Source organism: Stegostoma tigrinum, chromosome 22 (genome assembly GCF_030684315.1).
Source record: "Stegostoma tigrinum isolate sSteTig4 chromosome 22, sSteTig4.hap1, whole genome shotgun sequence".
Lineage (NCBI taxonomy): Eukaryota > Metazoa > Chordata > Chondrichthyes > Orectolobiformes > Stegostomatidae > Stegostoma > Stegostoma tigrinum.
The window spans coordinates 33499210-33512484 of NC_081375.1; the positions used below are offsets into that span (position 1 = coordinate 33499210).

General features: G+C 42.2%; 1 protein-coding gene across 1 annotated transcript in view; it reads right to left on the reverse strand.

Moving 5' to 3' along the window:
* Positions 1-13275, reverse strand: part of tnrc6c1 (trinucleotide repeat containing adaptor 6C1) — a 637257-nt gene that overhangs the window by 545934 nt on the left and 78048 nt on the right. Inside the window, exon 3 of the mRNA XM_059653753.1 lies at positions 8458-8504. The gene's annotated coding sequence lies outside the window, so the exon portion shown is untranslated. The remainder of the gene's footprint in view (positions 1-8457; positions 8505-13275) is intronic.

Genomic DNA, 13275 nt, shown 5'->3' on the forward strand with positions numbered 1-13275 from the left:
GAAAGGGAATGCTGTCATGTAGTTGAGTTCTTATCCCTAATTTTGGCCAGAATGTCACTTACAATGGGTTCTTTGTCACCTCTGGTGTCATCTTGGAGGTGGCTTTGTTTCCCCCTGTTGTTTATCCAAATACTGCCTTTTTTGACATCATCCAACAACAAAATGTTCATTTTCACAAATGTTGTAATCATCCCCCTCTATCCCCGACACCATTCTCTTTCTGTAAAAATTATAGACTGTTTATCCAACATCCAGTTCTGGATGAGCAGAAATTTGCTCCAATTAAATATGTGGAAGGCTAAAGCCAATATTTTCAGCCCTCATTACCAAATCCATTCCCTAGCTATTGATTCTGTTTCTCTTCACTCTGGGATTAATCAGTCTGTTTGCAAATTAAGTGTGTTATGTTCTTAGATGATGATACTACTGGGGAGGTCTGAGCCCAGAATGAAACCTGGCTCAACAGATCATATTCCTTTATGAATTAGTTGTGTAATATTGTGATTAATTGCCGAGACATATTCAAATGAGGCTGTGGACATTCTTTATTAACAGCACAGAAGCTTAAAATGCAAAAGAAAAAATGAAATAAAAAAGAACAAACTACCTCAATATCAAAGGCAGTAAACAAGATCTGACTGGTAGCATTACAGAATTTCAACCTATTTCTCAACACCATCCATTACAGATATACAAATCCAGAGAAATTATAGGCAATATCTGAACTCTAAACTTCTACTCAACTGACGCCTGACAATTTCCTCACTGTGGACTACTGAGACAATTTGATGAGTCCTTTCCAAATCTACCAATGTGAACTGTTCCACAATTCTGATAGGCTAAACATTTTCAGTTCCAACAATGTAGAAATGCAGATTTCTAGGAAATATCTGATTTGAAAATTTCATGAGCTGTAACTTCACTGAAGCAACTTATTCCCTGAATTACACTATCATCCTTCTAGGAAAGAACTTAAGATAACAAAGTGTGAAGCTGGATGAACACAGCAGGCCAAGCAGCATCTCAGGAGCTTTTGTGCTCCTGAGATGCTGCTTGGCCTGCTGTGTTCATTCAGCTTCACACTTGGTTATCTTGGATTCTCCAGCATCTGCAGTTCCCATTATCTCTAGGAAAGAACGTAAATTGTTTTCTAAACTAATCAATGGTTTTGACTAAATGGAGAAAAAACTACTTCTGAATTGAATTTCAACAAAAACCCATAGTTTCTTCTGAACCAAAATGAAAGAAAATGGCCTTATAAATGTTTACCCCACTTCTTTTAAATGTCATAGTATAAACATCTTCCCATTAACATTTCAATGTTCTGTGGTTAACTGCTCTCTGATAAATACAAGATTAAGTCACTCCTTCAGAACAACCTTCTCATCTTAATTTTTAAAGAACCCCTTCAAAGAAGCAACCAACGTCATTGTTTTGTAAACCAAATTCCAGAAATGATATTTATGTATGGAATTGTTATCACAATTAACATAATTGAACCTGAGAAGAGTTTCTATCCAAATATTCAAACCATCACAAAGAATGTATATTTCTATATTAGACTTACCCCCTGTATCAGCTTATCTGCTAATGAAACCCTCACTCATAATTTTGTTAACTCCAGGCTTGACCTTACCAGTGCACCTCAGGCTAGCTTCTCACGTTCTACCCTCAGTAAACAAGATCATTGAAAACCTTTTTTGTATCAGTGGTAATGGGAACTGCAGATGCTGGAGAATCCAAGATAATAAAGTGTGAAGCTGGATGAACACAGCAGGCCAAGCAGCATCTCAGGAGCACAAAAGCTGACTTTTCGGGCCTAGACCCTTCATCAGAGAGGGGGATGGGGAGAGGGAACTGGAATAAATAGGGAGAGAGGGGGAGGTGGACCGAAGATGGAGAGAAAAGAAGATAGGTGGAGAGGAGAGTATAAGTGGGGAGGTAGGGAGTGGATAGGTCAGTCCAGGGAAGTCCATTTATCCGAACTCTGCTTTTGTTAGTTAAGCAGTCTTCTATCCATGTTATTATGAGTTCTTAGCTTATATAGTAACCGTTTGTTACACCCTTATCAAATGACTTTGAAAAATCCAAATACATTACATCTACTGAATGTTCTTTGGCTACTATACTTGTTACTTCTACAAAGGACTCTAACAAATTTGCTAAACGCAGTTTTCCCTTTACTTAATAATGTTGGCTCTGCCTGATTGTGTTATGATTTTTCTAAATCTCCTGCTTAGCCTGCTTAAAAATCTATTTTTAGCATTTTCCCAATGACAGATGTAAAGCTTTCTACCCGCCAATTTAAGGCTTTCAGTCTCCCTCCTTTCTAAAATGGAGATTATTAAACGTCTTAATATTAATTGTCCTCCAATATCTTCAGACTGTTTAAAGTTTAAGCAAAGACCTGTAGCTCGGGTTATCAGTGAGGTTGTTCACCGAGCTGGCTGGTTTTTGTTCAGATATTTCATCACCTTGCTAGGTGACACCATCAATGGAGCCTCCAATGAAGTGATGTTATTTTATTCTGTTTGGAATTTGTATTGTCTAGTCCGTTATGGTGAGTAGTGTCATTTCTGGTTTTAATCTGTATGGGTTTGTATATGGGGTCCAATTCTATATATTTATTGATTGCATTATGGATGGAATGCCATGTCTCTAGGAATTCCCATGCATGTCTATGTTTGGCTTGGGCTACTATGGTTGCCTTGTCCTCAGTTAAACTGATGGCCTTCATTGTGTGGATGCATCTACCTTGTGGAAGGTTCATCCCCGTGCCGTTTTGCTGCTAGTTAATGCTCGTGTATTCTAATGGCTATTTTCCTTCCTGTCTGTCCAATGTAATGTTTGTGGCAGTTGTTGCATGATATTTTGTAAACCACTTTGGCTCTGCACTTTGTGCGAATGGGGTCCTTAATCCTTGTTGGTGTTTGTCGTAGAGTGGCTGTGGGCATCTGGGCTACCATGATTCCTCGTGGTCTTAGGAGTCTTGGTGTCAGTTGCAATATGTTCTTGATGTAGGGCGCTGTGGTCAGTGTGTTAGGGTGTACTGTGTCCTCCTGTTGTTGTCTTTAACAGGCCAGACAGTAGAAATTCCAAGTGGAGTAGAAAATCATCACTTCATTGGAAGCTCCATTGATGATGTCACCTGAGCATGGTGATGAAACGTCTGAATGAAAACAAGCCAGCTCAGCGAGCAAGTCAAAACCTCATGTTCAGACTTTTCCAGAGTCTAAGAATTTTTGAAAGATTACAACCGATTTGTCCATTATCTCTGCAGCCACTTCTTTGACAATCAGCTATAGGGTACTCGTCAGCCATTAGTATCATTAGTTTTCTCAGTATTACTTCTCTGATAATTATCACCTCTGATTATCAACTCTGAGGATGGGTCACTGGACCCAAAATGTTAACTCCTGATTTCTGTCCTCAGATACTGCCAGACCTGCTGAGGTTTTCCAGAAATTTCTGTTTTTGTTTCTCATTTCCAGCTTCCACAGTTCTTTTAGTTTCTATTCTCTAACAATAACGATTATTTTAAGTTCCTCCCTTCCTTTACACCTTGTATATCTACTATTTTTGAATCTTGTGCTGTGAATGTAGATACAAAACACTTACATAAGCCTTTACCATCTCCTGGCTTCCTATTATTAAATACCCAGTCTAATTCTCAAAGGTACCAAATTTATATTAAGCTATACTTTTCCTAATTGTGGACTTCTAAAAGCTTGTACTGTCTGACTTTAAATTTCTTGTAAAACTCCCCATATGTTTCCATTTTGTCTGGTAGGCATTCTTTGTGGATTTCTTAAATTTTCCCAATCTTTTTGCTAGCTATTGTGATTTGCTTTTGTTTTCATTTTTTTTTTCAAATTTGGTACCACTTCTATGTTTCTTGGTTAGCTATGGACAGTGGACTCTTTTTTCTTTCTCTTTTTAGACAGCTATGAATTATTTCCTTAAATTCTTGCCAGTTTTTCTCTCTCCTTATTGTCTTTGAATCAAGTTTCTCAGTCTATTTTAGCTAACTCTGTTTTTCACGCCTCATAATTGACTTTGTTTAAGTTTAAGGCACTAGTTCCAGATGCTCACTTCCCAACCTTAAAATGAAAGTGGAACTCAATCCTATTATAGTTATTATTATCTAAGGAATCTTCTGCTATCAAGTCATTAATAAATCTGCCTCATTGCAAATTACCCGGTATAAAGTTGCTTGCTCTCTAGTTGGTTCTTGAATAGATTGTTCTACTCAACTGTCATCAATAGACTCCACAAATTCATCCTCCATTGCCAATTTATTTCTCTAATGTATATGAAGATTGAAATCTCCCACAATTATTGGATTAGCTTTTTTACAAGCCACAATCATCTTTCATATACAGTCAGTATGACTGTAAAGCTATTATCAGGGATCTATTAGGGCCTTCTAGAGTGACTTCTTTGCTATTTTTTCTCTGTATCTAGTATGATTCTACATCTTGACTTTCTGAACAATGATACTTTTTTACTACTTATTGATTCATCATTAATTTACATGGCTTTGCCATCTCCCTTACTTCCTGTCCTTTCAAAAGGTTTTAAAAAGCCCTGATTATTCAGGTCCAGGACTTGGTCACCTTGCAACAATGTTGCAATGACTCTCCTATTGCACTCATTTATTGTCGTTGGTCCTATCGTTTCATCTATATTCACGTAAGTACTTTCCACTTACAGATTATTACAAAGTGTTTACTGGTTTATTTTTAACATTTTCCCCATTCTGGTTTTAGTTGATGGTGCATTCTTCTGTTTATATGTTTTGTATCCAATTACGCTTTTGTTATTATTACCTGTATTATTACTTTTGTCTTTCCTCACCTTATTCTTTAACCTTCCAAACCACTAAGAGATTATATGGATTCTCCTGTGAATAAGGCCCCTAAAACCTCCCCCTCTGACTAAGCTGTTGGTTATCTGATTTAATTTCTTCTGTGGTTTATTGTTATGTTCATTTATATTGTTCCTGCAAAGCAGCTTGGGATGTTTTATTACATTATGGCTGCTATGTAAGTATAATTTGCTATTGTTCCGGAAGTATTGTTTTTCTCAGTGCATAATGATTAGTCTGCGCTTTCAACAACTTGCCTTGCTATAACTTCAAAACCTAAAAATTCAAGTGAAAGTTATTTGCTGTGCCTCGGAAATATCTGACCTCTTTTGTGTGTCATCTTAATAGTTGCTAAATACACATTACTCTGTTATCCTGGGGCTGTGGAAGCAGTCGTGTACAGTGCATCAGCCATTGAGGGATCCAAGGAACACATAGTACAATGGCCAACTCTCAGGGGATTTCAAAAACAATGAAGCTGAGACATCTTATACAATGTGTGCATGGTGTCGGTTGTTGGAGGATGAAACTCTGGGGAGGAGGAAGGGAACAAGGAGAACTAGACAGATTTTTGTGAACCATTGAAATTAAGGGATATGAACAAAGGTGTGTACATGAATTCATGGAAAAGCTCAGTTCTGATGGCTTTGAATGGTGGAGCAAGCTTAAAAAACTGAATCCTAACAGGAAAACAGCCAAACAATTATAGACGGAGAGAGAAAAATATCAGAGAAAGAGAGGAAGTTCACACAGAACAAGGTAAAGGGGGCAAACCCTCAAGAATAATTAAATCACAACTCTGACTCTTACTACCTAAGGGTGGAAAGGGCACCCTGAAAACCTGTGGGACACCTATTAACCCAAGGATCTGTCCTTGAGTAACTGTGAAATGAAAATCTGCAATCAAGCGTTGAATCCAATTAACTTAAATAAACACTGCATATTTCTATCCCTGAAAAGTGTACAAGACCAATGCTGTAAATTACATTTGGATCAGGCTCCAATGCCAACAGACTTAAGGTAACACATTTCATTTCTCGCTTACGAAGACGTGCTAACGTTTTGCTCTAAAATGAATATTTATGCTCCACTGATGCATTAGTAGAAACCATGAAGCAATCTGTGCAAGGAATCTGTCTGGATTGCATCAAATAAATGCATCTTTCTGAGAAAAAGAGGTTGAATTCTGATGGGGAAATAATTTGTGTGTTGCAGTCAGGTGTGGAACTACCTTCATGTATATGCTAACGACAGTGTGCTCCAATTATCAACCACACTGACCTGCAATTTCTGCTTGATTGTGCATTTTTTTTCTTTCTGTCACAATTCACCTTATAACGGTCACAGAAGATTTCAGAATTTTAAGCTGAAGTTGCATTTAGTGGCCCATTGCACCAGCTTACTTTTGGGAAAAAGAATCACTCCAAAAGTGGGAATTGCCCACAACTGCTGGCGGAGGCTTGGGAACCGCTTTGCAGAACACCTCCACTCGGCTCACAATAAACAACTGCACCTCCCAGTCGCAAACCATTTCCACTCCCCCTCCCATTCTTTAGATGACATGTCCATCATGGGCCTCCTGCAGTGCCACAATGATGCCACCTGAAGGTTGCAGGAACAGCAACTCATATTCCGCTTGGGAACCCTGCAGCCCAATGGTATCAATGTGGACTTCACCAGCTTCTAAATCTCCCCTTCCCCCACCGCATCCCAAAACCAGCCCAGTTCGTCCCCTCCCCCCACTGCACCACACAACCAGCCCAGCTCTTCCCCTCCATCCACTGCATCCCAAAACCAGTCCAACCTGTCTCTGCCTCCCTAACCTGTTCTTCCTTTCACGCATCCCTTCCTCCCACCCCAAGCCGCACCTCCATCTCCTACCTATTAACCTCATCCCACCTCCTTGACCTGTCCGTCTTCCCTAGACTGACCTATCCCCTCCCTACCTCTCCACCTATACTCTCCTCTCCACCTATCTTCTTTTCTCTCCATCTTCGGTCCGCCTCCCCCTCTCTCCCTATTTATTCCAGAACCCTCACCCCATCCCCCTCTCTGATGAAGGGTCTAGGCCCGAAACGTCAGCTTTTGTGCTCCTGAGATGCTGCTTGGCCTGCTGTGTTCATCCAGCCTCACATTTTATTACATTGCCCACAACTTGGACCACATTCCCAAGCGTGAATTAATCACACAGGATATTTCCACTAATTAAAGGTATTTGCAGGACTAAGAAATTGTTCAGAAACTGTTCTGTGTTGTATCTTATGAAATGCATCTGTCTTTTCCTCTCACTGTGTTAAATTATCTTTTTCAATCTTAACAATCCAGATACAATGAAATCAGTTTGGAAAGTACAGAAGATATCTTCATTCATTGAGCTGGGACTAGCTATTCACAATGTTTTACTGACAATGCTTCAGATGGAAATGAAAACAAAGTGTGAAGCATTGGAAATTTATAGAGACTGAAGATTTTGCCTTGCAATATTTATTAAATATTGGTCACTATTATTGGCGAGCCAATTATAAGAGAGACATAACATAGAAACATAGAAGATAGGAACAAGAGTAGATCATTCAGCCCTTTGATCTGGCTTCTCCATTCATTACAATCATGTCTGATCATCCAGCTCAGTCGTCTGTTTCTACTTTTCCACCTTTTTCTTTGATCCCTTTAGTCCTAAGTACTATATCCAACTCCTTTTGAAATCATTCAATATTTTGGCTACAACTGCTTTTGTGTTAGCGGATTCCACAGTCTCACCAGTTTCTGGGTAAAGACATTTCTTTGCATCTCAGTCCTAAATTGATTACCCTCTATCCTTAGACTATGACCCCTGGTTCTAGACTCCCTGCCATTGGGAACGTCCTTCCTGCATGTACCCTGTTCTTGTCCTGTTAGAATCCTATAAACTTGATGAGCATTTTGACATTATTTCTGAAAATGGCAGTTTTTGGGCAAGGCAAAATCCTGAATTTTACAAATGCTCAAGCGTGTCTCCATCTTACACAAAAATATTATCAGTGTGGCAAATTTCCTAGATCATTTGAATCATCACAGTTTCCAAACTGTGCATACAGCAGCTTAAACTGACTCATCATACTTTCCAAGGTCTGCTTGAACTGATTTTGTAAAATAAATAATCAAAGAATGTGGTTTCTGAAGGTCAATGAATTTATACCTACATTGATACCTTTTTGCAATGGTGTTCTTAATATTTCATATTTTGCCACTTTATATTATTTCTACAGGATTATACAGAGGGTCACTAATAAAGGTATGAAGAGCTAAAAATGTTCAATAACTCAAACCTTGGGACAGATTCTAAAGAGAATTTGACGGAAGTTGCAATTTCTTAACTAAGCACAAGCTTGCAAGTTGTCATGTGTCTTATAGGAGGTGGTAAAGCCAAGATAAAATATTTTTAAAACTTGGTAAGCTACACCAAGTTCTCCAATCTGGGTAGCATTCCTCAGTTGGCCACAGATGGACATTACAGAGCTTTATTTGATATTTTCTCAGTTATAGTTTAGTCCCTGTAAATAGTCTACTTTCTAGATTATACCCAGTTGAAAAATAAATGATTTTCTTACCTTCAGATTAGATTACTTCCAGGAAATGTCCCCTTCTTTTTATAATTCTGTAAAAATAAAACATGATAGTTAAAATGCTAATTGTTAATACAGACTTTCAAGAAACAATGATTGGAAGATGAACAACACATTTTCATCAACTCTTTTGTATTTTTTTAACGCATAAACAACAGCACATAACATGTAAATGCACATAAGGACAGGCACAGTCATTCCAGATCTAAAAATAGTATTCAGGGGCTTCAAATTAACATATTTTAATGAATTTAAGAAAAGCCAAATTTTTACACAGTGACCATTCAACTAGTACTCCTGGCCATGACACTAGTTGCATGGCACATGTTAGTGGGATTGGAGAGACTTATAGTTTAAATTTCAACTGTTGTGTTATCATTAGCAATTAATGTGCAACAGTAAAGTTAAACAAAATCTGTTGATTACAATGGGAACAGTTTCAATGAAGCATGGAATTGACAATGGAAATCCAATCCACAATATTTTACTCAAGTGTAGCATTCTCCAAAGAAACAATCAGCGGCTTCTAAATTATCAGTGCAAAAGAAACACTTCATTTATCCATTGAAGCAAGCCATGTGGCCTTGATGGATGATCCTGATGAGGATGTCCTCTCTTTATGCAACTGCGATACGGTCCTTAATCAGTATGCACCATCCGAAACCCTTTGATGGCCCAAGATGGTCATGTTTTACCCTTGAAGGTAAGTCATCTTAGCTCCAGGAGATCTCTACAGAGTTCTTTATGATAGTGACCTATGCCTGACCATCTTCAGCTGCTTAATCAATTACTTTCTCACCATGATAATGACAGAACTAGGATGTTTGCTGATGATTGTACAATGTTAGAATTAGAATTACAATTAAAATTAGCTTTATTGTCACATGAGTACAGTGAAAAGTTTACAAGTCGCCACTTACAGTGCTGCCCTAGGTACAAAAGTACCTAGGCACAGATTCTTAAGTACAAATGTTTCAGAAAAAAAATTAGAGAAATAAAGAAATAAAAAAAGCCTAACATTTCAGACCTTTGTCAATCTGAAGCACAGAAGTAAAAATCATAGAAATAAATTAGAAAAATAAATAAATAAATATTTTGCAATATCGGTCCGCAACGGACCTTGCCTCCAGACTGCTGGGCTTCACCTCAAGGGTCTCGAGGCTGGGAATTTCGGGAGTCTGCTCTGGATTCATCTCTCAGCTGGGAGTCTGCGCTGAGGCTGGGAGTCTGTGCTGAGGCTGGGAGTCTGCGCTGAGGCTGGGAGTTCGCGCAGAGGCTGGGAGTCTGCACAGAGGCTGGGAGTCCGCACAGAGGCTGGGAGTCCGCGCAGAGGCTGGGAGTCCACGCAGAGGCTGGGAGTCCGCACAGAGGCTGGGAGTCCACACAGAGGCTGGGAGTCCACGCTGAGGCTGGGAGTCCACGCTGAGGCTGGGAGTCCGCGCTGAGGCTGGGAGGCTGTGCTGAGGCTGGGAGTCTGTGTTGAGGCTGGGAGTCCCCGCTGAGACTAGGAGTCTGTGCTAAGGCTAGGATTTTGTGCTGAGGCTGGGAGGCTGTGCTGAGACTGGGAGTCCGTGCTGAGACTGGGAGTCCGTGCTGAGACTGGGAGTCTGTGCTGAGACTGGGAGTCCACACAGAGGCTGGGAGTCCGCACAGAGGCTGGGAGTCCGCACAGAGGCTGGGAGGCTGTGCTGAGGCTGGGAGTCTGTGTTGAGGCTGGGAGTCCCCGCTGAGACTAGGAGTCTGTGCTAAGGCTGAGATTTTGTGCAGAGGCTGGGAGTTCGCACAGAGGCTGGGAGTCCGCACAGAGGCTGGGAGTCCACGCAGAGGCTGGGAGTCCGCACAGAGGCTGGGAGTCCACACAGAGGCTGGGAGTCCACGCAGAGGCTGGGAGTCCGCACAGAGGCTGGGAGTCCGCACAGAGGCTGGGAGTCTGCACAGAGGCTGGGAGTCCGCACAGAGGCTGGGAGTCCGCGCAGAGGCTGGGAGTCCACGCAGAGGCTGGGAGTCCGCACAGAGGCTGGGAGTCCACACAGAGGCTGGGAGTCCACGCTGAGGCTGGGAGTCCACGCTGAGGCTGGGAGTCCGCGCTGAGGCTGGGAGGCTGTGCTGAGGCTGGGAGTCTGTGTTGAGGCTGGGAGTCCCCGCTGAGACTAGGAGTCTGTGCTAAGGCTAGGATTTTGTGCTGAGGCTGGGAGGCTGTGCTGAGACTGGGAGTCCGTGCTGAGACTGGGAGTCCGTGCTGAGACTGGGAGTCTGTGCTGAGACTGGGAGTCCACACAGAGGCTGGGAGTCCGCACAGAGGCTGGGAGTCCGCACAGAGGCTGGGAGGCTGTGCTGAGGCTGGGAGTCTGTGTTGAGGCTGGGAGTCCCCGCTGAGACTAGGAGTCTGTGCTAAGGCTGGGATTTTGTGCTGAGGCTGGGAGTCCGTGCTGAGACTGGGAGTCCGTGCTGAGACTGGGAGTCCCCGCTGAGACTAGGAGTCTGTGCTAAGGCTGAGATTTTGTGCAGAGGCTGGGAGTTCGCACAGAGGCTGGGAGTCCGCACAGAGGCTGGGAGTCCACGCAGAGGCTGGGAGTCCGCACAGAGGCTGGGAGTCCACACAGAGGCTGGGAGTCCACACAGAGGCTGGGAGTCTGTGCTGAAGTTACGAGTCCGTGTTGAGGCTGGGAGTCCGCGCTGAGCCTGGGAGTCCCCGCTGAGACTAGGAGTCTGTGCTAAGGCTGGGATTTTGTGCTGAGGCTGGGAGTCTGTGCTGAGACTGGGAGTCCGCACTGAGGCTGGGAGTCTGCATTGAGTCAGAGAGTCCACACTGAGGCTGGGATTTCGTGCTGAGCCCAGGAGTTTGTGCTGAGCCCAGGAGTTTATGCTGAGCCCAGGAATATGCACTGAGGCTGAAATCCATGCTGGTTTCACCTTGAAGCTCTTGAAGCCAGGTGTCCGCACTGAGGACAGGATTCTGCATTGGCTTCACCTTTAGGCTCAAGGACTTAAGAAGACAGAAGGAAAAGAAAAAAGACTGACAATGGGGAAAAGAAGTGTCAAGAACCATTCAGTACTCATCAGATACTGCAGTGGTCTATGTCCAAATGCAGCAAGACCTGACCATTATCCAGGCTTGAGCCGGTAAGTGGCAAATAGCATTTGTGCCACAAAAGTGCCAGGCTAATACCATCTCCAGCAAGAATGAACCTAACTATCGTGCCCTGCCGTTCAATGGCATTACCAGCCATGAATTCTCACTACTAAAATCCAGGGAGGGAGTTGTTAGCATTGACCAGAAACTGAACAGGACGAGCCATATAAATACAGTGGCGACAAGTGCAGGTCAGACGCTGGGGATCCTGCAGCTGGTAACTCATCTCTGAACTCCCCAAAGCCTGTCCACCAACTATAAGGCACAAATCAAGAGTGAAATGGAATACTCTCCACTTGCCTGCATGGGTACAGCTCCAACAACATTCAAGAAACTTAATGCGGGATAAAGCACCCTGCCTGATTGGCATCACATCCACAAACAGCCGCTCCCTCCATCACTGATACACAGTAACCACAATGCATAACGTCTACAAGATACGTAGCAGAACTTCATCAAGCCACCTAATATAGCACCTTGCAAACCCAAGTTCACCACCATCAAGAAGGAACTGTATGGCAGGTACATAGGAACGGCATTATTTGCCAGCTTCCTGTCCAAACCACTCACCATCCTGACTTGTCATTCCTTCAGTGTTGTTGGGGTCCTCCCACTAGCATTTTGGGGGTACCTGCATCAAACAGAAACATAACAACTAAGAGCAGGTCATTCATCCCTTTAAGCTTGCTCTATCATTCAATGTGATTATGCCTGATTCATCATGTCAATTCTATATTCCAACTTTCTCCACATAATCCTTGATGGCTTTAGTATCGAAAAAAAACTCTCTCTTTCTTGAATATATTCAGTGACCTGGCCTTCATAGTATTCTCTGGCACCGAATTCTGCAGGCTCACTGCCCTTTGAGTGAAGGAATGTTTTCTCATCTCAATCCTAAATGGCCTACTCCATACACTGATTCTAAACTCCCAAACCAGGGTATACATTCTTCTAGTACCTAGTCTTTCCAGTCCTATTAGAATGGTATATATTTACATCAGATCTTCTCTCTTCCTTCTAAACTTTAGTGAACTCTGGCCGAGTTGAAGTAATCTCTCCTCACAGGACACTCCTGCCATCCCTAGTATCACCCTAGTGAACCTCTGCTGCACTTGTTCTATTGCAAATATAGTCTTTCTTAGGTAGGGAAGCTAAAACTGCATGCAATATTCCAGCTGCGGTCTCACCAAGGTCCTGAATAACTGCAGTAAGACATCCCTATTTTTGAACTCCAAATCTTCCTACAATGATGGCCTTGCATTTGCATTTCTAATTGCTTGCTGTGCCAGCTGCCTACGTTTATTGATTAGTGTACAAGGACACCAGATTCCTTTGTACGTTGACATTTTCAAGTGTATTGGTTTTCGAACAATATTCTGCCTTTCTGTTTTTCATAATGAGGTGAGTAACTTCATACTTAGCCATGTTTTACTGCATCTGCCTTGTGTTTTTGCATTCATTCAAAATATTTAAATCATCTTGAAGCTTCCTTACAACCTCCTCACAGCCCCAATCAGTTTTATACGATCTGCAAACTTGGAAATGTTGAATTTGGTTCCATTATCCAGGTTATTTACATGCAGAAGCCCAAGCACTGAGATGCTGGGCTGCAGTAGTTCAAGAAGGCAATTCACTACCACCTCTCAACAGCAGTTAGGGAAGGGCTAAAA